The sequence below is a fragment of the Heptranchias perlo genome, chromosome 3, assembly GCF_035084215.1.
Source record: "Heptranchias perlo isolate sHepPer1 chromosome 3, sHepPer1.hap1, whole genome shotgun sequence".
NCBI lineage: Eukaryota > Metazoa > Chordata > Chondrichthyes > Hexanchiformes > Hexanchidae > Heptranchias > Heptranchias perlo.
Genome location: NC_090327.1, coordinates 49,249,601 through 49,275,140, shown reverse-complemented (window position 1 = coordinate 49,275,140; position 25,540 = coordinate 49,249,601). Strand labels below are relative to the sequence as shown.

The following is a 25,540-nucleotide window of genomic DNA, read 5'->3' as shown; positions in this document are numbered from 1 at the left end:
GCTACTTCACCAACGTGATATTTTTCACTTTCCACACCAGCCGTATTTGGTCTTTGTTAGTGATTTAAGAGCAGTTTTGTGTCATTGAACCATGCCCAATACAAGTTTGTTGAAACTGCCTAAATTCAAGAGCAAGAAACCTCTGTACAAAGTTGTCATTATGGGTTTTGTCTCTGCCTGTTTTGTGTAAATTATGCTATTTTGTAGAAAATATTCCAAAGATTTATTGATTTTTTTTTCATTTTTAAAAAGAAGTTAGACATGTATATCAGCAATAAGGAAAGTTAACAGAAGATAACTTTTATATGTGGTTTAAAAAAAATAGAGAGGATTGATACTGTGCACAGTGCGAAGCAGCTACAGAGCAGGAAGATGCCTGGCCCCTATAGAACTAGCTGATCTCGGGTGGAGTGGCAATAGGGGTGCTAAAATTGACTTCGGTGTGTTAGGTTATTTAGGGGGAAAAGTGGTTAGGACTCCTCCTGGTCTTCATCCCAATATGGTTATCGGGGTGAAGACAATTCTAGCAGAGGGTGTCAAAGCCAATTATAGCATTTCAATTGCTACACTGGCAAAGATCAGTTAACTCAACTCAAGGTCGAAGCTAGAACCTTCCTTGTTTAACCTATTTTTAAAGTTCTTGTGAATAATAAGTAGTTCATTTAAATGTTTTTACATATTGAAACTAGTTTGATTTGTTTGCAATGAAGGTTACATGTGCATATACATATGCATAGCAGTGGCTAACATTAAACCTTCAAATCAATTTAATTTAAACCATTTTCCATCTAATGCAAACAGATCTCAGGTTAAAAGTTGACTGTGATCATATGTAAAGACTGATTATGATGGGAAACTTAAACTGGTGTGAGGACTGCCCTTGATGGAACAAAGGATGGGACCCTTCACTGTGTTTAATTGACAATTAGCAATAGCATCAGAGACTTCATTTTATTTATTTTGTTTGTGTAGATGCATTTTTTTCACTGTCAATTCATGCATCAACAAATTTTACATTTTTGTTTGTCTTTAGAATTCTGTTCGTTGGCTTGGTGCACTTTGGATCAAGGTATTTTTGTAAATCATGTGTAAGATTTAAATTGGTTGCAAGTTATATGATTTATTCAAAGCAGCCTTGTGGAGTTTCAAAGAAATACACAGAAATATAGAAATACATAGAAGTTACAATACAGAAGCAGGCTGTTCAGCCCAATCAGCCTGTGTTGGCGTTTACCCTAAAATTACAACGGACGTGCGGGGAACCACTACAGAAATTCCACCTCCCCCCTCCCCCCCCACAATGATTGACATCCACTTGCACATGCCCTACTCTCGTATTAGATGAACATGGGTTGCTTAGTTTTGCTGCATTCTACTGATGGTGTATCCAATTATCCTTTTCACAATCACCCTTCAGTTTACTTTCATTTACTGCATAAGTTGTGATTTCTTTTGCACCCTTATAAATGGGACTTCCCATTTTGTACTCATGCTGACTTTTTCAACAAAATATTTGACAGGAGGAATTTCACCCACTAAGTCTCAATTAAACAACAAAAGTGCTCACTTGGCTCATGAAAGTAATAGAGGACGTGGCATCTGTGCAACCATTTTAACAGCAAACTCAGCCTCAGGATCAACTTTGGATTTCTCTTTTTTTCCTCCTGTTTTGCTTCCAGAATCTTTTTGTCTCTACCAGTATCTTCATCTATTTAGTAAGACACATCCACAGGTTGAAAAATCAATTCCTTTCTCTGGGGAGTTCTTTTTGCTTCTGCTTTCATTTTCCAGTAAGCTGCTTTCTCTTTCCTACATTTGTTTCCTCGTGGAAGTCCTTCGATCTATTCAAAAAAAAGACTTGTAAAAGCATTATTAGTACAGTATTAGTTTAAACTGACCTGAAAGTGAAATTGCCTTATTTCAACGCAGTTTGCAATAAAAAAGAGGCAGATACTCAAAATAACATCTAGCTTGCAGGATCCAAAATAACTGTCGTTTGTCTATTCTTTCTGCCCTTATTGTGTCCATATCAATGTTTTGTTCTTTTGTAGCTCCTCAATATGTCAGAGCTCAATGAGCAAAGAACTAAAATAAATAAGCATTCCCCAGACTGCCCCGATAGTTTTATATGCACTGCATATATTACAATTGTTAAGCAATTTGTGTCCGCACTATGTGGCACATGAAATCTGGTGAACAAACCACTTAAGTTATGTTGCCTAATTAAGATATATTCACCACATATAAAAATATGTAAGCCCATCCTAATAATTTGAGAATCTTTCTGACAAATATGAAGCTGTGCCGAATTAGACTGTCTTCAGCCCTCTCTCTCTGGCTATCTAGCAACCATTGCCACTGCTTGCTTTTCTTCATGGGCTGGGTCGCCAGCATCAGCACTGTCGTCATCAGGCTATCTGGCATCCTCTGGGACATCTACAATCAGTCCTTCCCTGATTGCAAAGTTCTGAAGCACACAACATGCTACCATAATTTGCGAGACAGTGTTGAGCGATTACTGCAAGTCACCCTTTTTGGTCTTCCAAAGAGGTGTCATAAGCTACAGAAGTAGTGAGTATCCCTCGTCACCCAGCAACCATCGTGCCCCTTGCCTCTGCTGTTGAAGTAGAGCAGACACACTGAACTGGACTGTGGAAATTGGTTGCAGATCTGGCTGCAGCTACGAACAGAGATCCTCCATAGCTTCCTATCTGAATGCAGCCTCCTGATTCAGAGCTGCGAGGAAAGATCGCGGAAGGTACGCCTAGATCTATACGTCCTGCTGGAGCCGGAATGCTCTGGCTTTTCTCTGGTGTTGCCTGATTAATCTGACTTTTCTTCCAGCCCCAGCTGCTCCCTTCTTCCTCTTCCTCCAGCATATGGATGATGTAAAGTGAGATTCCCATTAGGAAGCCTGTTGTGCAGCTCTTGGATCCTAACTCAGTAATTGTTTTGAAATAGAATGCTTTCCAAGTGTAATGCAGATTATAGGAGAAGGCCTCCTTAGTATAATAATGAAAAAAATAATTGCAATAACTGCAGTGAGGCCAAGATATGGTCAAAATTGAAGGAAAACAAATAGTATTAGAAGGATCGACATTGTACATTTCCTATCAAATCAATGTCTTCACAATAATTGCAATAATTCCAAGATCCCCCTTTCCCAAAATAGTCAACAAACAACATAGTTTTAGCATGGTGTCCTCTGTTTTCAAGGACTGCCACACCATCAAGTGACTTGATAATTTTTTTTATTGCTGGTATCAATGGGGGAGAATTTCGGGTAGTACGCTGAATGGTTGAAATATTGACAGCATGCCCATGGCGTTCAACCTCCCATCTGTTTTGGGCATGAATGCCCATGTAAAGACCTGCCTGAAAGTTGATTCACCTGAGGGCAAGTTCCTAGATTTTTAACTACTGGTTGCCCATGTTTCAGATGAGAAACAGGCAGCTGGCCGTTGAAAGGCTCCCTTTTTTAAAAAGTAAATATGAACATCCAAGTTTTAAGCTATTTCACACTTTACTGTTACATGCAATGACACATTATTAAATGTAGTCAACTCGGACAATTAGAGCATGTGGTGTTAAATTATGAAAGGAATCCATGCAGGCTCTTTCTAAAGCTCAGTGGGTAATGCAGTGGTGCTGAGCCGTACAACACAGAAGGGTCCCAGGTTCAATCTTTGCTCTATGTTGAGACAGCTGATGCTGTGGTGGGGGCACAGCAGTTAATCTTCGTGTCCCTAAGCTAGGGAGGTGAAAGGAAATAAGGAGAGTAACTACTCCTGGTCATTATGTAGTGATCCATACTGGAAAATATATGTGTGGATGTCAGATGAATACAGGATTGGGCTTGGTAGTGATCCAGCTCCTCCCCCACCCCCATTCATTCGCTGCTAAATAGCATGCCAACATTTGCTGGGAGAATGACTCTTTGGGTGAGGTGCTGAAGGGCTGTTGATTTCTGTGAAACCAGACCTTAACATGAGGCACCAAATTCAAAATAGTTATGAAAAATGACAAAAAAAAACGTACCCATGTCAGAAGAGACCACTCTATAATCCTAGTTGTGGTCATGGATGACACACAAATAAACTTTATTGCTCACAATAGAATTGGGAGAATAGATAAGAAACAGAAATGAGAATTTTACGACAGGAGGAGGCCATTCCACGTTTCTTGCCAGTGCTAAATTTAGACCCTTGGACAAACAATTTTTATTGCCTTTTCATGTTTTGCTGTGCAGTTATATTCCAGTAGTGAAGCAATCCAATGTGAATAAAATGGCTACTAGTTCTGAAGAGATAAAGAAGCATGAAACAAAAAAGGCCATTTGGCTCATAAAGTCTTTGAACCGGTGGGGTTATGCAGTCCTGATGACCCATGCAGGTACAGCAAGCAATTAGGAAAGCAAATGGCATTGGCCTTTATTGCAAGGGGGTTGGAGTACAGGAGTAAGGAAGTCTTGCTGCAATTGTACAGGGCTTTGGTGAGATCACACCTGGAGTACTGTGTACAGTCTTGGTCTCCTTACATAAGGATGGATATACTTGCTTTAGAGGCGGTGCAACGAAGGTTCACGAGATTGATCCTGGGTTGTGCTATGAGGAGAGATTGAGTAGAAACAGGTCAATTGTCTCTGGAGTTTAGAAGAATGAGACGTGATCTTATTGAAACATATAAAATTCTTAGAGGGCTTGACAGGGTAGATACGGAGAGGCTGCTTCCCCTGGCTGGAGAGTCTAGAACTAGGGGGAATAGTCTCAAGATAAGGGGTGGACGATTTAGGACTGAGATGAAGAATTTCTTCAATCAGAGGGTTGTGAATCTTTGGAATTCTCTACTCCAGAGGGCTGTGGATGATCAGTCACTGAGTATTTTCAAGGCTGAGATCGATAGATTTTTGGACTCTAAGGGAATCAAGGGATATGGTGAGCGGGCGGGAAAGTGGAGTTGAGGTCAAAGATCAGCCATCTTATTGAATGGCGGAGCAGGTTCGAGGGGCCGAATGCCTACTCTTGCTCCTATTTCTTATGTTCTTATGTTCATTGAGTGGACAGGTTCTTACTCCATATAGCTATAATGGTGACTTGCGACATGGAGTTCTCCTGTTCATCCGCTGTAACTTTAGTGAAAGAGCAGTGGAAACCCAGGAAAAACGGTGTAAATGGCTCTTACAGTGGACAAGCAGGAGAACACCTATTTCCATGGTGCTAATTATGGGCTTTGCTTGTTATCATTACAGTAGCCCTAGATAATGCTAATGGGGCCTGTTATATTAGAACCCAAAATACTAGCCTTACAGTAGGAGCACCGAATTGTTAGTCATATTGGGGGTATTTCTGACTTTGTGCGATAGTGTAAAATGGGTGATAGCGAATGGTAGCCCATTTTAGATCTCTCCCAATTTTTATTTCCATTTAAGTCAAATAAAAATGAAAATCAGGAGAGATGTATAACGAGTTGCTGATTCGCTATCATCCATTTTACACTATCGCAGAAAGTCCAAATTACCCCCATTGCCTCTGAAATTCCATGGTGGTTCTTTTGATCTCCTGCCATAACTTTAGGAAATCAGCAGAACCCCTGGAGAAATGGCTATAAACGATCATTTACACCATGCTCTTGGGGGTCTGCTGGTCTCTCGCTGAAGTTGTGACGGGAGATCGGGAGAACCCTGGGAGAATTTTAGGGCCATTATTGTAGATCCATATCATACTTCAGATGTCATTGTCACTTTCCAAATACATTCAAAATTATTAAGTCTGGTTTTTCATTATATATCTGATGACAATGACAAAGGTGGCAATTTTTCTCTGCTCTTGACTAAAGATTGGATACACCCTTTCAATGCTAGTTGTAGCACATTCTGTTGTAAAGGAATTGACTACCTCCTTGTTAAAAGGCTTATTTTGCTGCCTTTATTCTTGACTTGGATGGGAATTCCCAGGTCCTGTTGTGTTCACGGGGATTGTTAGTGGCTTTAATGGCTAATTTGATGCTTTCTTTGTTTTATGAGCAGGACTCTTTAATCCTTTTCAGTCTGGAAGGTTTTGTGATTTAAGTGTACTGGAGAATGCCACAATTTGTTGAAACATCTGCTCCCAACTCTTCAGTTTTCACTGTATTGGTATTAATCTTTGGACTATAACATTTGGAGAAAAAGGAATTTGGTGCTGATACTATTGACTTTCGAGAACTTGCACAATAATTTTCCTTCCTTGCTTAACTGTAACAATTAAAAACTGTAAAACTTAAAAGAACTCTGTGTAAAGCGAGCACTCTCCATTCTGGTGCGGATGGATCTGGGAAGATTCCTGTTTCACCTGGTTCTTCCCCAAGCAGATTCTACAGACTGTCAGTTGTTCCAAGTCTGCTAGAATTCACTTTGCAAAGAGTCCAGGGTGCTTACGTTGTGATTTGCAAACCAGATTACTGCGGTTTGCATGCAACACAGTAAATGGTGATACGGCACTGCTGTTGACAAATTGATATAAATGAGCATCACTTTACTGTGACAGATGCCCAGGAGAGAAATCTGACATGCGAGTTACAAACTTGCACGGAGTGCCTATCCCAGCAGTTAAATGTTAAATGTTTTGATGACAAGGGCAGGAATGTCTGGACTTCAAGTAGTTTTGGAAAGTGTTCAGGAGCTCCAAGGGACACTCTGATCACTTATTAAGCCCAGTTTGACACACTTCTCCAGGTGGTGTCAAACCCAAATCTTCTCCAGCAAGTTTCTGATTACTTCTTTCTAGGCCATGACTCTGATCTATACTGCAACCATAGTTCAGAATGACATTGAAGCTGCAGTTTAAATGCACCCAAAGTAGCTTCAGCCTTCTCAATGAATTTATCATAATCGCAAAACAAACCGATCTGACCAGTCAACCTGTTTTTTTTTCATTTTTTCACACACATAAACAACCATGTACTCTGCACCAAAAAATAATGGAATGTGTTATTAAAAATGTTATTACACTGCATAGCAGTTTGGGACTGTAACTCACGGAAAGATCTCATTGTGCTTTGTTCAGAATCTTCCCTTTGCTTAAGAAACAGAAACAATATTGAGTGTAGTAATCTATTTCAGAATACATGTTGGGTAAATCCATAGAGAATGGAGCGATAATCATCAAGATTGTTGTGGTCATCCAGTCAGAAGACACCGTTGTACTGTTTATTAGAAAAATAAATTTAATTTAAAACCTTTTGGAGTTTGTGCTGTCTGAGCAGAATTCTCAAATGGGCTTTTTGAACAAATGAAACTTTTATTTTGCTGAGATACAAATGACGTGGATCGCCCAGAGTAACCCGTTAGTTTGTTTCTCCGAATAATGAGAGCCCAACTATCTACTGAACTTCAGATATTGTATAAACCAAACACTCATTTTAAAAAAAAATTGATCTCCTTTATCTACACAGAAAAAAATCGACCTCTTTGCGTATGCCGTGTGTTCTGTTATGACATACTGTTTGTTTGCAGCGCTGGTAACGGCAGGCAAGCTGTTGGGAGGGCACAGTTGTCTTTTTTGAGCGATGCTGAGTGGCAAAGCTGCATCGTAATTACTGTACCTCCTGGAACAAAATACTCATCAAAGCCAAGCAAAAAATCATTCAATGTGTAAGTTAATTGAGGGGGCAGCAAACAGAAATACTTCAAATGCTGTAAGTACACAGCAAGTCAATCCACATCCGAGAGAGAAAGACAGGTTAACAATTGAGATGTAACGGAGGGTCACACACTGAGTATGAACCTATCTTTCTCTCAGATGCTGATCGACTTGCTGTTTATTTCCAACATTCTGATATTACTTCATATTTTCATCATCCATGGATTTTCTTAAGTCTACCATTTTTCATGCCTTTTCAGTTTAACCTAACATCAAATTATTTTATTAGTCCATTCTGCATGTTGAGCACAGTCAGAGGTGGTGAGTTAGTCCTTGGATCTTCTGTTCCTTTTTGAAGAGAAAAGCAGCTGATGGGGCCCTGGCTGAATGCTGGTGATGGGAATTCATGGCCTTGATCTAGTATGCGTGTCATGTGTGGTGTCTGTCAGAGTGGTAAATTTCAGGATTGCTATTACTTTCCTGTATCTACAAAGGTTAACCAGTAATTTTTTAATCTTGAGTTTATATTATATTACACTGCCTGAAAATTGAACTGTTCGGAGCAGCAGCCCTTTCATTAATTGGAGTTTGCTCACTGAATGAGTCATTTTGATGATCTGAAATGAAAAAAATGTGGAAATGTAGCAAAATCCCACAGTTGGAAATGAACCGTCTGATTAGCATTGTGAAAATCGTGTATCATCAGACAATCCAATCACCATTAGGTATCCATATACCAGCAGGGGAAAGTGTAACATGACCAAAGAAATCATGTAAAAAAAAAATTATACAGCTACTTTAACACTGAGTTATATGACAATGAATGGATTTCTTGTAACAATTTGGATGATCCTAGTGACTTTATGACTGTCCGTGATGCTCATTTTCTGTAATTGAAAAAAGTCCCAGTTCTGACTCTGAATAGCTGTTATCGTAGACAGGTATATTTCACAGCATTAAGGATCTCACTCGAGATATATTTCTGTTCTAAGAATTAAACAGATTATAATCGAAATGTTTCTCGCCTTGTGGGTAAAAAGTTTTATCGAAATCGTGGTCTGCTGCATCTGGGGCGGGGGAAGTCATGACTTTGTGGAGCCTAGATGAGCACTCCTGCTTCTCCTGGCCCCATAAAGGAAAGATTTTGACTTACCTTTGAGGACTCCTTCATCTTCCTAACAGCAACTGACCTACCTTCACCTGAAGGGAATGCCATGGCAGCTTCCCCGCTCAGGCCCAGGTTAAAATCCAGTCGGGATCCTATTGATGTTGGGGTCTTGCTCACCCATCGTGACTGTTCTTGCTGATTGGAGGTGTTGGCTCCTGATCCCCCAACACCTCCAATTTAAAATTCTTATGCTTGTGTTTAAATCACTTCATGGCTTTGCCCTTTCCTCTCTGAAACTTCCTCCAACCCTGCATATCTCCCCCGAGCACTGTTCTTCTGACTCTGGCCTCTTGTGCATCAACCCTGCCATTCACTCCTCCATTGGCGGCTGTGCCTTCAGTCGCCTTGGCTCCATGCTCTGGAATTCCCTCTATAAACCTCTTGACCTCTCCACCACTTTCTCCTCCTTTAAGACCCTCCTTAAAATCCACCTGTTTGACCAAGCTTATGGTCACACCTTCCTTATATCTTTGACTCACCGTCCATTTTTTGATTACGTCACTGTGAAGTGCTTTTGGCGTTGTTCTATGGCAAATAAATGCAAGGCTATTGTGTCTTTCTTTGATACTCCACCACACAACTGGTTTTGTTAGGCCTTTCGAAGATTCGAGTTGCATTTTTGCAGCAAAATTAAACCTGCAATAAAACTGCAACATCTGTATTTCAATAATATCAGTTATTGTAATCAAAAGTGTACTTTGGTACAGTAATGCTGTTTTGTTCCTCCTCCCTTCCCCCAGTCTCCTTGAAAACACATCTTTTGTGACTGAGGGGGCATCTGGGTGTCTACCAGGAGGCCCACAAAAGCCGACTTGTGGTAACGCTGCTAGGCACCGTGTCATGACGTCACAGCTGAGATGAACACCTCACCATGCGCGCAACTGACGCCACAAACTTGCAGCCTATTATTCCATCTTGAAGCTCTATTGCATGACTGGTCCTTGTAAAACTAATTTATAACCATGAGAAGTCCTCCTTCCAGATGCAACATGAGAAACCAGGCGCCTAATGAATGCTATTTTTGTTCGTACTCAATTGTGGCACTAAATTTACATTTTGTGGTAACAAATTCCTAATGTGTTTATACATTACCTCTGCAAGTATATTGTTTGCTATTTTAGTAGAGACCTCAACCTATTTCTTTCAAATGTATTAAGTGTCCAGATGCTGTTATTGCCCAGTGTAATTCCAAGGGCTTTATTCATAAATTTGTAACCATTTGCAATTTAATCACTGTGAATTATGGAAAACTGTTATCTCATGTCATTGTTAAAAAGAACTTGTGGGCTGGGACTTTGTTTTGATCTTGGTCATTACTGGTGTTTCCAGAGAATATTGTTAAACAGGGATTTGTCATATATTTGCTGTCTTGTGGAATTAATACATGGCTGTTACATTTAAATTCCTTTGTAATTAGAAAGTGCTTGTACCTAATGAGAGAAACGAGTAGATCGTTTGCATGTAATTAATTGCACAGGCTAATTAGTAATGGTTCGGTGGCTATCCAGTGACTTTCTTAAAATCACTTAACAAGTGCTATGTATTCCAATTGATCTGGTAAATTAAAAACACAAGAGGCTGAATTCAGATTTAACAGTCTGAGGATAGGTTAATGCAGTATAACGTTGAAGTAAATTACTGTATTAGAATCAATTGGAGAGAGACTTCACCAATTCCTTGGATTTCAGAATCAAATCCTATATCTAGAGGCAAATCCATTCTTAAGCATGTAACTGATTTTGTAAAACTTTGTATATGTCCAAGACTAGAGTACCTAAATAATTCTAATTTATAAAATGCAGTCTTATATTTACTGTATCAAGATATTTAAGATAATCACATTTATGCTAGCTAAATTGAACAGATTAGAAAATAGATATGTTAATCAAATTAGGTATTTTGCACAAAGGAAAATCATGAGCAAGTATGAATAAGAAAATTACGTGGAGCCAAATTTCCTCAGGTCACACCGGCTCCCTACCTCTTTTTTACACCCTTTAGAAATCCGGTTAAAGTCAGGATGCAAGTATTATGATGTCATGTGACATATTTCCCATTATCTGTGTTCTAGCATTGCTGGGTGCAGGGGTTGCCTGGGTGTCCCTGATAACCATTGTTGGCAAGGGCCGCGGGATTTAAAATTTAAAAGGTGGTTTCAACAATATATAATCAATTTCAGAGTAATCTAGTGTGATTATTTATCCAGCACAATAGAGAAGCCCTACAATTTTTGTCTCAACATTCTTTTTTAAAGTTCCTAGGGGATGATCAGAACCCCTAACCCTGCACCCCCAACCCACTGGCACCATAAATTATACAATTGCATGTGAAGTCAAATCATAGTCCCAGCTTATGGTAAACAGGCCAGACTCCATGTTTGCCACAGTCTGAACAGCTCTATTTATTTGAGCCATGCCACTTTATGGTCGCAGAGAAATGATGTAAAGTTCTACCTTCTGCAAAGAAAACAATCTCTTGCCTAGTCTGTCTCACCGGGTCATCGGTGGAGGTCAGGAAAATCATTTGGGCCATACCATGGGGAGTTCTAGCATTAATGTGCCCTACTGCTGACAATTATACATGGATTATTGTTTAGCAGTGACAACCATACAACCAAATATACTCCAGCCCTGCTGACCTGGGCCATTGTTATTTAAGCAGACTGTTGTGCATGGCTGAACTAGACAAAGGAAGACAAAAATGGAGTACAACATTTATGACGTCTAAAGGGAAGAAATATAGCAAAAGCGGGGCCTCAGTTTAATGTCCCATCCAAAAGAAGTCACCTCTGACATTGCAGCAGTCCATCAATACTGCACTGAAGTGTCAGCTTGGATTATGTGCTCAAGTCTCTGGTGTGAGACTTGAACTCATAACCTTCTGGCGAGAGTACTACTACTGAGCCAAAAAAATCAATTCTAGTGAATTTAAAGGGGAGATGAGAGGAAGATTTTTGATTTGGAATTCATTCTGTTTTGTGTGTGTCAGCAATATGGCAGTGTTTCCTGAATTGAATTTTACTTTTTGTAAAGCTATGTGACGAGATGCTTATATTTTGCCATTAATGTGTCATGCACTATGGTTTTAGCGGAGCAACCTTTCACGCGGAAATGATAATGATGTCAGATTAAGGGAAGTCTTATATAGACACTTGGAAACCAGTCCAATTTTCTGTGCTGTTCTATTAGGCTCTAAATCTTATGTGCTGGCTGGCAGTAAGTGGTTGCAAATTAACTAGCTCACCCAAAGTCCTCAAACGTGAATTCCCCTTGGACCATAGAGTTTTAATTATTATTTTGAGTTGGCTTTTGAGCTGTTTTCATGGGGTCTCAATGTGCAGTTCTGGTATTACTAAAAATCCATTAATTGTAGGATATTTTGTACATAGACACATTGCATTATTTTATAACTATTTATTGCGCAGTCTTCAAGAAATGTGTAATCAGCAATTTCACTGTACAGATAATCTTACATGAGCATGTAATCAATTATTTTAGCACCTAAATTTCATAATTTTGAGGAAGCAGAACTCGAGTCCTCCACTTTCTCAGTGCAAATCAGCATGAAAATCTTTGGAGAGAAATTAACTGGCAGTAGTGACCCTAAAGGTTGGAATACATTCATAAGGCACCTCTGCACTGAGGACTAGAGTCAGTGTTTGCTTTACCTTGCCCTCCTAATCTCAGTAAAATTCATTTCTGGAATTTGACAGCTCTGCATAGGTCACAGTTTTCTCCACTAACAATAGCACTGTAGTAATGAAATATTTTGTAGCATAGCAATCCAGCAACCCAATCATAAGTAAAGAAAATATTCTACTAGGCTGACAGCCTCAGCCAGAAAATGTCAATTACTAGGCGCTCAGTGCCCAATTTATCGCATCTTTCATGTGATTAGCCGAAAGGAAGACACATTGATTTTCGGTCTTCAAAATTACCAGGATAACAGATGAAAAGAATTTAGGAGCAAAGTATTCTTGGATCATCACTTTCTCAAAGTGTGGATCAGTCTTAATTTTTAAATTACCCATACACCTAACTGTGCCTTCCTTGCTGCAACTGAAATTCTCAGTTTACCACGGGATGTGGTACTATTGCTTGTCTATCTCCTAAATCAGAAGTATATTTCTTATCAATTCCAACAGGATTTAGTATCCCTGCTCAGGATCTTAGCAGCCTTTGCTCTTGGTGCAGAGGCACCTCATGCCTGTAGACTCATTACCGAGTAAATTAATCCCTACATCTCTTCATGTTGGACAAAAAGTCATGATGGGTTCTCCTACAGGGTCAGCAGCTAAGTGTTACTGAGCCATTCAGGCAAGGAAGGTCCTAGATTTGATTCCAGGCCTTTACTGCTTTATCTGATCTCAGCCGGTGCACTAAGGGGGCTAGGAAGAGGAAACATCAGCCAGGATCGTCTGAAAATTGCGCATTGACTCTTGCTGGAGAAAGTGGGGATAAAATTCAACTTCGGAGAGGGCACAAAACGGACAGTAGTAGATCAGCTGAGCATTATACATGCCTCCCAATTTTAAGGATGCCTGGATTGGCCATTCTACACTGGGTGGAACGCTCATAGTGCATTCCCTGCCCAGTGGAAGATCAAAATGGCATTGGGGTCTAAATACTTAATTGAACCCTGATTTAAATATATTAATGAGGCTCCCGTTTGTTTTGCATTGAAGCACCAGCTGCTTAAATTGAGACCCACTCAAAAATTGCATTGGATGGGTCTCTGGCGACAAGTCAGCGCTGAGTTTTTTAAAAATGTTCATCTCATTGCTGTTGGACTGATACTATATAAGGCTTCCAGTCCAGTCCTAAGAAAGGTTCGGACTCCAGAGACAAGTTAACTTTCAAGACTTATTGAGTGTATAAGTCATTACAAGCAAGCAAATACATCTACATAGTAGGATACCCATCAGGGATCAAGAGCATCACTAATCCATGCCAGTTCTTGATCAGAAGAATCTCCTGTAGGTACATTGCATTCAACATTTATAATTTTCCTATAACACAACTACTTTTGGTCATAAGATATCATGTAACCCTAGCACCATGTGCTATCCCTTAGTCTGAAACTGACTTAAACTGTTAGACATGAGACATCAGCTCTTAACTCTTCTCAAGGTGGCTGCATCTTATTTTTCTTACTGTCCTGCTTGAGCTTATCCCAGTACATTTCTACTAGGCCTGAGCTTGTCTGCACACTTACGCACTCTCTTTTCATGCGTTCACTGTATCTCCCTATACTAATTAACATATGATGCTCTTTACTGTCTCAAGCTGAAAACCTATTATATTACATCCCCTCCCTGGAACTCTGGGAAATATCTTTTCTGGGGTTACACATTCAACTATCTCTCTGTTCTCGGGTCCTCATTGCCTTGACGGTTCCACTCCATATACCCTGCCGATTCCCATTCATGAGAGAAATCACATCCAATGTGTTCTTTCTCAGCCTTGCCTTCCTTAGGGCTAAGCTAACTACACAGATAATTATAAGCAACAGGATCCCCTGTGCGATGACAACAAAATTGACATAATCTGCATCCAGGGATGCAGTCTGATGTTCTATACTACTTCCCACCACTCATTTCCTAACACTTCTACTTTTCTCTATTCTGTCATTTTGTCGTTGCGTGTATACTAAGTGTTTGTGAGATATACTAGACTTTTGCAAAACAGACCATAAATTTACAGACAGGGTTAGGATCGGATGTCCAAACCTCATCACTGACCGTAACACCCCTGCCTGGAGGGTTATATTCACCTGAACTTCAATGATATGATGCATCCGCATTGGTATCAAAATTTTGTTTCCAAATTGTGTTATCCCTGTTTGGGTAAGGCATACTGCAAAGTCTGGAAGATGGCAGGTGGCAGTGCTATGCTTGTACTCCAATGCTGTAGAAGTCGCACAGTATTCCCCTCATTCCGCTTGATTGGTACCCCATCCACCAGCCTAAACATTCACTCCCTTCACCACCGGCGCACTGTGGCTGCAGTGTGTACCATCCACAGGATGCACTGCAGCAACTCGCCAAGGCTTCGACAGCACCTCCCAAACCCACGACCTCTACCACCTAGAAGGATAAGAGCAGCAGGCACATGGGAACAACACCACCTGCATGTTCCCCTCCAAGTCACACACCGTCCCGACTTGGAAATATACCACCGTTCCTTCATCATTGCTGGGTCAAAATCCTGGAACTCCCTTCCTAACAGCACTGTGGGAGCACCTTCACCACATGGACTGCAGCAGTTCAATAAGGCGGCTCACCACCACCTTCTCAAGGGCAATTAGGGATGGGCAATAAATGCTGGCCTCACCAGCGACCCCCACATCCCATGAACGAATAATAAAAAAAAATTCCAGATATGCAAAGTTCATTCTTGCTTCAAGCTAGCTGGTCACTTGAATAGTGCAATTGGGAGATTCATCATCTAGAGTGAAGCACAAGCTGGTAATGGGTTTTGCAACATATCACAGCAACTCCGCCTTTCCTGGAACAACATCCAGACTCCCTCTTCTCCCCCCACTAGAATTCTTGGATAATTCACACATTCCTTCAGCACCTTTGGTAACCAGACTGGATCACTCCTATTGTCTCAACCGTGAAAACTTCTATAAGTTTATGTTGCTCCAATTGTGGTGTTGTCACCACAATAGGTATTGGTATCTCGGATTGGTTTCACGGTTTTCTTGTGATAAACTGAACTGTAGCACCTTACTTTAAAGCAATCCTGAATTTTACTTCCCGGATGCCAACTGATTAAATGGCTTTCTTCACAAAACTAGGCAGCTTATTGTTTTCTATATCATTTAACCCTTTTTGGATTTGATTTGATAAAAAAGCCCTCCATATATAGCACACATAATTGCTTTAGATATCTTCTGGTCCTGATGTGCTGTATTAGTCAGATTGATCATTTCATTGATTTTTGTCCTTCATTTTGTACGTAGCATCTACTATTTCCTCCACTGATAACACAGTTTTTAGTCCTTTGCTTTTAAGGTCACCACTTTGTGTTCATACCTTTCAGCAGCTCTTTCAGCTGTTTCTGTATTGCCTCAACATGCTCCCATAATGATTCAATGTCTACTCGGTCCCAGGCTGCTGTAACTCCTATACCTAACCAATCTCCTAAGCCTCTCTTATTTTGTTTTCCATTCCTGTTCTCAGTAAAGGTTGGAAGCCATGGTTCATCTAAATCTCTACCTGCATTTCTTCAATTAAATTCATGCACAATTTCCAGAATCACAGCAGAATAAAAATGTTTGTACATTGGGTTACATTGACTAATAACTATGTCCAAAGGGCTATCAACTGTAACTATCGGTACAATCTCATAATGCACATTATACAAAGCTTGATGAATTCTGATGACTACAAGTCCATTCTGCAGGCCCTTAGGGTACAGCTGTATCTGACGTCATTCTGAGGTGGTTGGATGTTGCCCTGGTTCCGAATATAGGGGTGTGGCTTCATCACGCATTCAATATTTGCTTGGGCCACCAGTGCCCCCAGGGATAGGATTATCTGTAAGAAAATCTATTGTTGCGCCGGCATTTTGTAGGAGCCATTAAACGGTTTAAGTTGCATAGCATGCATCCATCTGTCAATTCTTTGATTCCTTTCTGTCACCTTTGCTTGGTACATTGATGGACTTGCTTTTTACATCATGTGGTACGGGCCAGCCCACAAAGGTTTCCGGAAGGTTTTTTGCCCCCCCAGGTATTTGCTGTATCATAACACAGCCCCCTATCTCATATTCCTGTTTCTACCTCTATCATCTTCAACATAGTTTTTACTGTTGTGTTGCTCCTTTCCTTTAGGCCACAGACCTCCTTCATCACTTCCACAGCTACTGGTTAATGCTTTAAAAAAAAGGGGTGGTAGTGAGATGAAAATCACCCCCAGTGGATCTCAATGAGTCAACTGACTCCTCTCGTCTTGGTTCAAAATAGTATGTAAGTAACAACATTTCACCAACTAGTCCATCTTCGAGCTGCTGCAGTGATTTTAATCCCCTGAAAGCTAGATTTAAATTAAAGATAACATTTTAAATATAAATCATACCAGGATTCTTTCATGACGAAAAAGGCAGAAATCACAAAACATGCCATTGAGTTAGATACAGTACATTCTCTCAACTGGTTCTACAATGTGCTCTCACCCACTCCTTAGATGAGCTTTGTACTTCTCATGTTACCCATGCTAGCTCACTATCAGGCTAGTCTGAAATGAGATGGTGCAATTAGTGCCATAATCTGGATGATTTTATGCTGTTGATTCATGTATGGGATCAGGGCTTATACTGAACAAACTTGGGAATATAGGAACAGGAGTAGGCCATTCAGCCCCTCGTGCCTGCTCCGCCATTTGATAAGATCATGGCTGATCTGTGATCCAACTCCATATACCTGCCTTTGGCCCATATCGCTTAATACCTTTGGCTGCCAAAAAGCTATCTATCTCAGATTTAAATTTAGCAATTGAGCTAGCAACTTATTCACTTAAAACTCTTCAAGGGAGAAAGGAAACTTTTATCCCGTCCCATCTGTCTGATCTGGATTGATACTGAGCATTCTGTGAAGGTACAGCATTCCAGCCCAATGTAGCACCCAGTGTCCCATGTTTGAAGAAAATTTGCATTTGAAAGTAACATAACACACAGTGACAAATGCACAATAACCATAAAACTGCATGTTTGTCTATTAGTTCTTGCCTTGATGTTTTACCTTGTTGACATAATGTATGCATAGGCATATGTGCACATAGTAGTAAATGTATAGCACAGTTCATAACATTAATTAACCAGTTCCACCTTTTGAGATTTTATTTTACTGGACTATTTCTTGGGCATTTCACTTTATACCTAGTTGCAAATATTCCCTTTGTCCTTGAAGTCTGACCTTTTTTATAGGGATGAACTATTAACTTGGTTCCGAGAAGTCCTCAATTTGATATTCATTACAGTGTTTCCAGTTGTCAGAACATTTTGCAGTGTTTCTCAGATGTATTAGATCCTTTGAAACTTGGGTTATTGGACATTCTCCAATGGAAGCAGACAAAAAAGATGACATTGCATTCTCGCCTTATGCCTGGTTGAATTTATCACCAATCCAAGCTATCAACATCATGCTTCAGCTTTTCTATATTGTGCATCAGGCCGGAAGAATGGTAACCTGAATCCCGCTATGTGTTCAGAGACCGATAGTTAGTTTAACCTGTTGAAGCTCAATCGCAACTTCGATTTGGACAAGGAATAGGGGAGGGCAATTTCTTCTGTTAGTTATTTGTAGCAAAGTTGTAAACTTGTGTATACAGAATGCCTTTACAACTAGCAGGCTGGGAAAAACCAACCCCAGGGTGTCTCATGTGAGGTTCAACAATCAAATGTCAGTTAAAATCTGAACAAGGTCTCACAGCGTAAAATACTCACAGTAAAGAGCAACTGTAGTTTATCGATCGTCAGCTGTGACCATTCTAAAGGATAAGGTAAATGTGCGGCCAAGAACCAAAGGTGACATGAGGAAAAGCTTTTTTACACAGCAAGTGGTTAGGATCTGGAATGCACTGCCTGAGGGGGTGGTGGAGGCAGATTCAATCATGGCCTTCAAAAGGGAACTGGATAAATACTTGAAATGAAAAAATGTGCAGGGCTACAGGGATAGGGCGGGGGAGTGAGACTAGTTGGATTGCTCATGCATAGAGCCAGCGTGGACTCGATGGGCCGAATGGCTTTCTCCCATGCTGTAACATTTCTATGATTCTAAGAATTTTCATTGTAGAATATGTAAATCCCTTGCGTGCTCTACATCCATTTTTTTAAAACTTGACACTTTTTTCCAGAGGAGTCCCTACAGAGAACATGGAAGAAAGACAATGAAGTAAAATAGAAATGAAACATGCGTACATGGTGGGACCTTGTAGAGTGCATCTATCATGCGCAATTAACATAGTTGACCTATTCACAGATCCATTGAGGACCATCTTCTTATCTCTAATACATTCCCCACCAACACTGCAAAAAGCTCAGCCACTGTTTAACGATGTAAGGAGCACTCGCAAATGGGCCAGTTATGCTGAAATCAGTTGTAGCTAGTGAAACTGCTTTGTGACGGACCCTTGTCAAATGCTAACAGAGCGCCCCATTTCTCTTCCACTTGATTTGTAATGTCTTGTTTCTGGAATTTTTCGAGAGTTTATCAATTAGATTTAACAGAGGCCTATGCCTGCCCCGTAGTGTCTCTGATCCACAGCAGACTTTCGCCCTTTGTCATTAAGACATAGTTGGATTCAGCAGTTTATTCAGACAATAGAAAAGCAGGTTTTCATTGACCCCCAGCCCAATCCACAAGTAATGCTGCGGGTCTCTTGGAACCACCGTGTTCGGCGTTTCTATATTGTGCATCAGGCCACAAGAATGGTAAGTGAATCCCACTATGTGTTCAGAGACCGATGGTTAGTTTAACCTGTTGAAGCTCAATCGCAACCTTGATCTGAACAAGGAATAGGGGCGGGAAATTCCTTCTGTTAGTTATTTGTAGCAAAGTTGTAAACTTGTGTAAACAGAATGCCTTCACAACTAGCAGGCTGAGAAAAACCAACCCCAGGGTGTCTTAGTTTACTGTTGAAACTCATATATCAGGTAAAAGTAAAGGGAATTAGGGGTTACGGGGAGCGGGCAGGAAATTGGACATGAATTTAGATTTGAGGTTAGGATCAGATCAGCCATGATCTTATTGAATGGCGGAGCAGGCTCGAGGGGCCGATTGGCCTACTCCTGCTCCTATTTCTTATGTTCTTATGTAAAAGCTGAGGACTTCTCTGAACCAAGTTAACAGTTCATCCCTATATTTTAAAAAAAAGTCAGACTTCAAGGACAAAGGGAATATTTGCAACTATCGATATAATCAGGACTGCTGCAGCAGCTCCACGCTGTTAAACAAGGCAGTTTGCATCAGGTATTTACTTCACGTTCGCACACAATACGTTTCAAACTGTTGGCAGGCATGAAACCTGAGGGCTAATTCCATGCTCCCAGTAGCGAGCGATGCTCGCACGGTGTGTGTCTCAGTAAATCGCAAGCTCACAACCTATGATTTCCTGTCCATTAAAATTAATGGACTTAAAATCACGGCCTGTGTGCCTGCAGTGCGCTCCCTACTGGAGCATGGAAACGCGCTTTTTTTTAAATTCGTTTTATTTCTGACACACGTGGAAACCCATCACCATGTTTGAGTCTCCAAATCAAGCTGCTGAGAAATTTCCATCCATCTAAATAGTTTCTGTTTGCCCAATATGAAGTACATGCTCTCCTGCTGTTGTCACACAACCCACTTTTCAGGTGTGGATTAGCAGATTTAGAGATCCCCAGGACCAACTAAAATCATGCAGCTTTCCATTGCTTATCAAGTTAAGGCCACGATTGGCTTGCAAGGTTATTTGGAGCTGAGTGGGAAGAATCTAGCTCCCTAGTGGCAGGTCTACCTCTCAAGTTCCATGAACGAGGCTGGCTGGTTAGTCATTAACACAGCAGACCTCCCTGTTTTGGGTATCAGATTAGAGTCTGCCTTAGAGAATTAACGTGGTTCCAAGTTTCTGTCGTTCGGCATGTTATCTTGGGGTCACCTCAACTTCAAAGAACACACACACACACCTCTTCCCCTTCCCCAAAGTAAAACAGTCATTAGTTGGTTGTCAGACAACTGATGAGCATGGGTTTCAGCCCTTGATAAGTGGACAACTCATGACATTAGCTTTGCATGAATGGCATGGTGGGCAGTGCAACTTAGCATGGGGTAGATTTTAACTGTTGGACGGACAATTGGTCTAGCATGCCAGCCAGCCAGCCAATCCTGCCGGTGGAAGCCGAGTCCTTTTGTAAGGGCTGGCCTCATTACCATGCTGCCGGTGCACTGCTGCAGCTTGCTGGTTCTGGGCTAGCCCGCAGGCTGACCTGACAGTTGGAAGTGGGGTTGGGGGCACTCGTGGAGGAGGGAGCCTGGGGCTCCTTTTGGCTGCACAAAAATAATTTTAAACTTATCAATTTTGATTCCCTTATTCTGTTGCACCGGATAAAACTGGGTGGCCCAGTTGTCTCCAAAATGACATTTGGGGTCCTGTGTACATTGTAGGACCCACGATTTGCATATTAAAAGGGCCTACCACCAGAAACAGATCGCTCAGCAACAGGCCGCTTTCAGGATGGCAGTGGGAGTGAGAATAGTGCAGTAGTTTTTTCCCTGCGATGTTCGAGGCATTATTGTCTGTTTCTGCTCTGCTGAGCCAGTGAAAATCTCTCTCCATAAGATGTGTGAATGCATTGTGACTATGAATGCATGGACACACAACATATCCCACTGAAGAATGGTCCCACCAGTTGGAGGTACGGAGATTCAAGAGCAGCTGTTTGCCTCTGCAACCCAAATTAAACTTTGCTGTAGAAGTATTATTGAAGCTGATATCAGTCCACATTCTCAGGTGTAAAATGTAGTTTTAAGATTGACACTCCCATTCAGTTAACATCTCTCACACCTCATGTAGGGCTGCCACCCATCTGCCTTTGAATCAGAGAGCTTTTTCAGTGAATCATTTGGAAATTTCTAAGATTACAAGGGCCTGATTATCCTGCTGTTACAGGTCCATGTCTGCTAGTTCAGGAGGTATAACCATATGGAAAATAGGGGCAGAGACCTGAAATGCTGGATCTCCGCCCCTTTTGTGCATCTCTTCAGGCTTTTCTGGCAGGCGAACGGGCACGTGTAGGAATGCAAAGACGGAATGATGCAGAAGTGATGCATTTCCTGCATAATTTTTTGGTATTACACTTCTAATCATCACCTGTAAGAATGAACCAGGGGAAAGCAGCAAGAGCCAGGTTCGGGGCACCACGGGTGGCTCTGCTGCACAGGAGGGGAGGAAGAAGAGTGGCAGGGCTATAGTGATAGGGGATTCCATTGTAAGGGGAACAGATAGGCGTTTCTGCGGCCGCAAACGTGACTCCAGGATGGTATGTTGCCTCCCTGGTGCTAGGGTCAAGGATGTCACGGAGCGGCTGCAGGGCATTCTGGAGGGGGAGGGTGAACAGCCAGTAGTCGTGGTCCATATTGGTACCAACGACACAGGTAAAAAAAGGGATGAGGTCCTGCAAGGTGAATTTAAGGAGTTAGGAGATAAATGAAAAAGCAGGACTTCAAAGGTAGTGATCTCAGGATTACTACCGGTGCCACGTGCTAGTGAGTATAGGAACAGGAGAATAGACAGGATGAATGCGTGGCTGCAGGGATGGTGTAGGAGGGAGGGATTTAGATTCCTGGGACATTGGGACCGGTTCTGGGGAAGGTGGGACCTGTACAAGCGTGACGGGTTGCACCCGAGCAGGACCGGGACAAATGTCCTCGCGGGGGTGTTTGCTAGTGCTGTTGGGGAAGGTTTAAACTAGAGTGGCAGGGGGATGGGAACCTGAGCGGGGACTCAGAAGGGAATAAAGTTGAGAGCAGCAAGAGAGGGGAAGACGCAGGGGAAATCTACAATACAAATAGTACAAACAGTTGTTCAAGAACAAGTGAAAGGGAAAAGCATAGAGCAGCGGAAAGAAAGTGTACTTTAGGTACTTTAGGCACGACAGATAAAATGAAAACTAGAAGGCGTAAGGCGATCAACCCAGCATCAAAGCTGTGGCAGGGGGTTGGGAACCTGAGCAGGGAGACAGAGGAAAGCGTGTCAGGAAGGGACAGAAGGTATGGAGTAAAAGGTAAAGTGTTAAAAAAGGAAAAAGCAGGAACTAAGTGTCACAAAACATATTTGAAAGTTCTTTATCTGAATGCACGTAGCATTCGTAACAAAATGGACGAGTTAACGGCACAAATAACGACGTATGGGTATGATCTTGTGGCCATTACAGAAACATGGCTGCAGGGTGACAACGACTGGGAATTAAATATGCCAGGGTATTTAACAATCAGGAAGGACAGGCAGGAAGGAAGGGGAGGTGGGGTGGCTATGTTAATAAGGGAAGGAATCACTGTAATACAGAGAAAAGATATTGGGACAAAGGATCAGGATAATGAAACAGTTTGGGTAGAGATAAGGAATAATAAGGGGCAAAAAACACTCGTGGGCGTAGTATATAGGCCTCCTAATAGTTGCAACTCTGCTGGAAGAAGTATTAATCAGGAAATAGTCGGGGCATGTAATAAGGGAACAGCTATAATTATGGGGGATTTTAACTATCATATTAACTGGACAAATCAAATTGGGCAGGGCAGCCTTGAGGAAGAGTTTATTGAGTGTATTAGGGATGAATTTCTTGAGCAGCATGTAACTGAACCAACAAGGGGGCAAGCAACCTTGGACCTGGTCCTGTGTAATGAGTCAGGATTAATTAATAATGTCCTAGTTAAGGATCCCCTTGGAATGAGTGACCATAACATGGTTACATTCCATATCCAATTAGAGGGTGAGAAGGTTGGTTCTCAAACAAGCGTACTGAGCTTGAATAAAGGAGACTATGATGGTATGAGAGCGGAATTGATTAAAGTGGACTGGGAAAATAGATTAAAGGGTAAGACAGTACATGAGCAGTGGTGTACATTTAAGGAGTTATTTTACAACTTTCAAAAAGTATATATACCACTGAGGAAAAAAGGGTGTAAAAGGAATGACAGCCATCCGTGGCTAAGTAAAGAAATTAAGGATAGTATCCGACTAAAAACAAGGACATATAAGGTAGCCAAACTTAGTGGGAGGATAGAAGATTGGGAAGTCTTCAAAAAACAGCAAAAAGTAACGAAAGGATTGATTAAGAAAGGGAAGATAGATTATGAAAATAAATTAGCAAAAAATATAAAAACAGATAGCAAGAGTTTCTACAGTTATATAAAAAGAAAAAGGGTGGCTAACGCAAACGTAGGTCCTTTAGAGGATGAGACCGGGAAATTAATGGTGGGAAACATGGAGATGGCAAAAATGCTGAACAAATATTTTGTTTCAGTCTTTACGGTAGAGGACACTAAGAATATCCCAACACTGGACAAACAGGGGGCTCTGGGGGGGAGGAGCTAAATACGATTAAAATCACTAAGGAATTGGTACTCAGTAAATTAATGGGACTCAAGGCGGATAAATCCCCTGGACCTGATGGCTTACATCCTAGGATCTTGAGGGAAGTGGCAGTAGGGATTGTGGATGCTTTGGTAATAATTTTCCAAAATTCTCTGGACTCGGCAAAGGTCCCGGCAGATTGGAAAACTGCTAATGTAACACCCTTATTTAAAAAGGGTAGTAGGCAGAAGGCTGGAAATTATAGACCAGTTAGCTTAACATCTGTGGTGGGTAAAATTTTGGAGTCTATTATTAAGGAGACAGTAGCAGAACATTTAGATAAACATAATTTAATAGGACAAAGTCAGCATGGCTTTACGAAGGGGAAGTCATGTCTGACAAATTTGCTTGAGTTCTTTGAGGATATAACGTACAGGGTGGATAAAGGGGAACCAGTGGACGTAGTGTATTTGGACTTCCAGAAGGCATTCGACAAGGTGCCACATAAAAGATTATTGCTCAAGATAAAGAATCACTGGATTGGGGGTAATATTCTGGCATGGGTGGAGGATTGGTTATCTAACAGGAAGCAGAGAGTTGGGATAAATGGTACATTCTCGGACTGGCAACCTGTAGCCAGTGGTGTTCCGCAGGGGTCGGTGCTGGGTCCCCAACTCTTTACAATCTATATTAACAATTTGGAGGAGGGGACCGAGTGTAACATATCAAAGTTTGCAGATGATACAAAGATGGGAGGGAAAGTGGAGAGTGAGGAGGACATAAAAAACCTACAAGGGGATATAGACAGGCTGGGTGAGTGGGCGGAGATTTGGCAGATGCAATACAATATTGGAAAATGTGAGGTTATGCACTATGGCAGGAAAAATCGGAGAGCAAGTTATTATCTTAATGGCGAGCAACTGGAAAGTACTGCAGTACAAAGGGATCTGGGGGTCCTAGTGCAAGAAAATCAAAAAGTTAGTTTGCAGGTGCAGCAGGTGATCAAGAAGGCCAACGGAATGTTGGCTTTTATTGCTCGGGGGATAGAATATAAAAACAGGGAGGTAATGCTGCAGTTATATAGGGTATTGGTGAGACCGCACCTGGAATACTGCATACAGTTTTGGTCTCCATACTTAAGAAAAGACATACTTGCTCTTGAGGCAGTACAAAGAAGGTTCACTCGGTTAATCCCGGGGATGAGGGGGTGGACATATGAGGAGAGGTTGAGTAGATTGGGACTCTACTCATTGGAATTCAAAAGAATGAGAGGCGATCTTATTGAAACATATAAGATTGTGAAGGGGCTTGATCGGGTGGATGCGGTAAGGATGTTCCCAAGGATGGGTGAAACTAGAACTAGGGGACATAATCTTAGAATAAGGGGCTGCTCTTTCAAAACTGAGATGAGGAGAAACTTCTTCACTCAGAGGGTAGTAGGTCTGTGGAATTTGCTGCCCCAGGAAGCTGTGGAAGCTACATCATTAATTAAATTTAAAACAGAAATAGACAGTTTCCTAGAAGTAAAGGGAATTAGGGGTTACGGGGAGCGGGCAGGAAATTGGACATGAATTTAGATTTGAGGTTAGGATCAGATCAGCCATGATCTTATTGAATGGCGGAGCAGGCTCGAGGGGCCGATTGGCCTACTCCTGCTCCTATTTCTTATGTTCTTATTTTAGGTGCTGCGCAGTATAT

At 41.4% G+C, this 25,540-nt stretch overlaps 1 protein-coding gene across 5 annotated transcripts in view; it reads left to right on the top strand.

Moving 5' to 3' along the window:
• The window catches only part of LOC137313599 (RNA-binding Raly-like protein), a 669,041-nt gene that overhangs the window by 99,405 nt on the left and 544,096 nt on the right, over positions 1 to 25,540 (top strand). Inside the window, exon 1 of one of the 5 annotated variants that reach the window (XM_067979542.1) lies at positions 16,683 to 16,761. The exons of the other annotated variants lie outside the window; for them this stretch is intronic. The gene's annotated coding sequence lies outside the window, so the exon portion shown is untranslated. Of the gene's footprint in view, positions 1 to 16,682; positions 16,762 to 25,540 lie in introns of those variants that run through there. 5 annotated transcript variants of the gene reach the window in all.